Genomic DNA, 4,348 nt, shown 5'->3' with positions numbered 1-4,348 from the left:
GATTATTGTTAAAAAAATAATTACTATCGTCATCTGTAAAAGTAAAAATGTATAACCGTTTTAGGTTTTGATTTAAAAAAACTTAAATTGGATTTTAGTCGCCTCTTACGACAGGCATCTCTTACCATGGGTATATTCTAGAAAGACCCTTACCCACTGGGGTAAAAAAAAATCATGTATATATATGTAGAAAAAAAAAATTAAATGTTATTATCTCCATTAAATGCCCTTAGACTGAATGAATCGTCATCATCCTCATTTGGATTTTCTATGTTTGCTAATTTCATTGGTCTTTTTATATTTGCCGGATGGACGTTTTGTAAGGGAAATATTCTGAAATATGGTTGATCCTTATGCCGTACTCTTTTGTAGTTTTTAATTGGTCCTGTTTGTCTGTTTTCTATATATTCTTCTCTGTTTTGATTTAATTTGGCTATTGTTTTCTGTTTTACTGTATTTATTCTATCTTGTAATATGGATGGACAAATGTTTTCTTTGGCGTCCCTTGGAGAACATTTGATAGTTGAGTGGTACCTATCGTTATAGTTGCATATAACAATTTGTATCCTCATTTCTGTTGAAAGACTAGAGTCCTCAATTCCTGTTAGTTTTTCCAACAAGGTTGAGTGCAGTCTCTCAATGTCTGCATTTCCTGTATGGCTATTTGGTTTTGTGTGATGGACTTCTACATTTTCGGCATTTAAATATTTTATTAATTGTTCTGCTCTATCATTCATAAATCTCTGAAAAGTAGCTGGGGCATTTTTCAACCCGAAAGGCATTCGGACGTATTCATATAGTCCTGCCGGAGTGACAAAAGCTGTTTTCTGGATGTTCCTTTCTGCCATTAAAATCTGATGGTAACCTTTTGCTAGATCTATGGTGCTAAAGTACTGTGCTTTGCCCAATTTATCTAAGATTCCTTCGATATTCGGTAGAGGATACTTATCTTCTACAGTCAATTGGTTTAACCTCCTATAATCAACCACTAGCCTGAATTTTTGTATTCCTGAATTATCTATCTTTTTCTGTATTATTAGAATAGGTGAGCTATATCTACTGTGACTTTTTCTAATTAGATAAGTTTATTGAAATGCTTTAATAATTTTTCGATTTCCTTTTTCTCATTTGATTTTAAATGATCAAGGTTGATGTTCTTTACTTCACTTATATCTAATGAATAAACTTGCTCTTGCATAGTTTTCATATAAAATGGAAGATTTACACCATTTTTCAAAATTATTGTCATTTTTTCGATATCAATGGTTTTAACGTTTTTTTTTTAAAAGGAATCATTTCCTATTAACAAATCATATGGTTTATTAAAAATTACCGTAAAGTTCTACAAATTTCGAGCTACATAGATACAATTCCAAGGAATTTTTTTTTTCAATTGAGGTGTCTTATTTAAAATTTCATAAATATTTAAGATACATACAATATTTTATTAATTTTTATTGAAGTCAGCACTTTTGCCACCTTCGCTCACTTAAATAGCGATTATTTCCAGTAGCATTAAGGATTTCGGATTGCACTTAACCCTCTCGTTCGAAAAGCAATAGGTGTGTTCGACCAGCTTCTATCCGTCTATTAATGAAATTATCACATTCACACTCGAATATGGCATTTCGTTGCCATAAACGTAATTCTTCCGTATTCATTTGAAAATTTGTGTCAGGTAGAGGTGCAAACAAAAAATCCATAATTTATTTCATATATGTATATAGTGCTACAACTTTACACACATAATCTAAGTACGCAATTTTATATTTTAAAGGAATTTTAACAAATTAACTTCTGTATCTACTGCTGCTTTTTGTTTTTCTTTTCTCGTTTGTTCGTTTCTTTTTCTAATGGTATTGTTTTTGAATGGATTGAAACATTTAGTGAGCATAATTTCTGCGTTGATTTGTTTTTTTTTTTTACAAAGAAAGTAATGGCTTCAAATAAAACTACTACTTAAATTACTAAATTATTAGTTGAATATTATTTTACCTTGCTGTTGGTGCTGCTGTTGCTGTTGTTTTGTTGTTACTGTTACTGGCGTAGTTGTTGTTGTTAATGTTATTGTTGTTGCTTTTGTTAATGTTGTTGTTGTTGCTGCTGCTGATGCTGCATTTGTGAATGTTGTTGTTGTTGCTTTCGTTAATGTTGTTGTTGTTGCTGCTGATGTTGCTTTTTGTGCACTTACAAATATCTCTGGTACACAATTACATATATTTTTTATAAAATTATTTTATAGTTGACGTTATTTTTTTTTTTTTTTTTTTGTTTTTACTTCAACAAATTATGCGAAATTGTATATGCTTTACACAAATATGACGCCTTAAAAAATTAGTTTTTTCTTTTATATTTATTTTTTTTTTTTTTGCAACTTTCATTTATTTAGCAAAGTTTATTAATAATGTATTTTCAATTTATTTATTTAGCGTATTTTATATAGTTTAATTTACTTCATAATATTTCATTTATTTAGTAAAAGTTTGAGAATACTTTTGCTTTCAACGCACTAAAATTGTTACGATGTATAGTAGAAAAATGGGGAACACCGAATTACCGACTGCGCCAATTACGATATAATAAAACTCCGGTTTACCGTACTGAGCGGCTTGCCGTCCAGTTTATTAATCATCATTTTATTCTTTACAAAAATCTTATTTCCTAAATTTACCTGAAGCCGTTGTGCTGACTTCACATATTCTTTATAAAAATCTTACTTGCTAAATTTACCTGAAGCCGTTGTGCTGACTTGACATTCCTCAGCATCAACGACCCGGCATATCTTATATATGTACATATGTATGTAGTTGAATCTGAAGATTCAACTTACATTTCAGAGAAATAAAAATATTTAAAAAATACTTGTCTTTTTTTGTGTGTCGACGAGTTTGACAGTGGTGGAGTCGTTTGACGACGCAACTCGTGCTAGGCGTAGGGTGAGTAGGGGAACACCACAAGGTGGGGTTCTCTCTCTTCTTCTATGGATCCTAGTTGTTGACGAATTGCTCAAAAAACTAGAGGATCGCGGCTGTCGGGTGATTGCCTACGCAGACGATGTAGCACTTATGGTCAAAGGAAAGTTCCTTAGCACTGTGTACGAGTTGACGCAGGGACATCTCAGCGTTGTAACAAAGTGGGCGGCCGGAAGTGGACTCGCCATTAATCCTAACAAAACGGAAATGGTTTTATTCAGCCGAAAATATAAAATCCCGGCGGCACCGTTGCCGCAGATGGGAGGTATTCGCCTGCAACCGGCGGACTCAGTGAAATATTTAGGGCTCATACTGGATAAGAAGCTTTCATAGAAGCCGATTATCGAGGAGAGAGCTAAAAAGGCATCTATTGCCTTATACTGCTGCAGAGGAGCTATTGGCAAAAGATGGGGTCTCCCACCGAAAGTGGTCCTCTGGCTCTATGACAACATAGTAAAGCCCATCTTGTTCTATGGTGTCTTCATGTGGTGGAGGGCTTTAGGGAAGACCTCACTGGCCAAAAAGCTCGAAAGCGTTCAACGGGCTGCGCTAATTAGCATATGCGGTGCATTAAGATCTACCCCAACCATGGCACTTAATGCAATTTTGGATATTACGCCGGTGGACATTGCCGGTAGGTGCATAGCCGCGAATGTGGCTATCAGACTCAGAGAATACGGTTTCTTAAATGAACGTGCATCTGGTCATTCGGATATCCTTACAAACTTTGACTGCATACCGGATCATCTGGATCATGGAGTCGCCATACCGAACTCTGGCGGCTCTTTCTCTGCCCATATACCGACGAGGGAGATGTGGGTGGGAAGAAGCCATTGGAGGAGAGGGGCAGCAAGCTTCTTCACGGATGGATCAAAGCTTGGGGGGAAGGTTGGTGGAGGGGTCTACTACCGGGAGATCTTCATCAACTCCTGTTTCAGACTTCCCGACTACTGTAGTGTATTCCAGGCTGAGGTCGCAGCCATCAAGGTAGCAGCTGATTTGCTGTTACAGAGTGCATCCACCTTCAGACAAGTGACTATTCACTCAGATAGTAGAGCGGCTATATTAGCCTTCAACTCATTCGAAGTGCGTTCAGGGTTGGTCGAAGAATGTCTAACGTCGTTATCTCTAGCAGCTAGATATTTCGTGATTAGACTGGTGTGGGTGCCGGGCCATAGCGGAATTGCGGGCAATTGCAAAGCTGATGAGTTAGCAAGGAAAGGTACCCTAGAATCATTATCGGTAGAATGGAAACGGATCGGTGCTCCTGTTTCTTCTTGTGGTCTACTACTAGATAGCTATGCCACGCGGATGCTCATCCAACGCTGGGCCAGCACCAGCACTTGTGCGGTTGCAAAAGCCTTCTGGCCCAGTAT

At 36.5% G+C, this 4,348-nt stretch overlaps 1 long non-coding RNA gene across 1 annotated transcript; it reads right to left on the bottom strand.

Annotated features, from left to right (window-relative positions):
- Positions 1 to 2,591: 2,591 nt before the first annotated feature.
- On the bottom strand, positions 2,592 to 2,914 carry LOC126767140 (uncharacterized). Its single transcript, XR_007669018.1, has 2 exons — positions 2,731 to 2,914; positions 2,592 to 2,671 (listed from the first exon to the last, which is right to left on the bottom strand). It is a non-coding gene; the product is annotated as an uncharacterized LOC126767140 (long non-coding RNA).
- Between the last annotated feature and the right edge of the window lie 1,434 nt (positions 2,915 to 4,348).

This window comes from Bactrocera neohumeralis, unplaced genomic scaffold, assembly GCF_024586455.1.
Source record: "Bactrocera neohumeralis isolate Rockhampton unplaced genomic scaffold, APGP_CSIRO_Bneo_wtdbg2-racon-allhic-juicebox.fasta_v2 ctg4273, whole genome shotgun sequence".
Taxonomy (NCBI): domain Eukaryota; kingdom Metazoa; phylum Arthropoda; class Insecta; order Diptera; family Tephritidae; genus Bactrocera; species Bactrocera neohumeralis.
The sequence above is the reverse complement of the archived record's forward strand: the minus strand, read 5'-3'. Positions and strand labels throughout refer to the sequence as shown.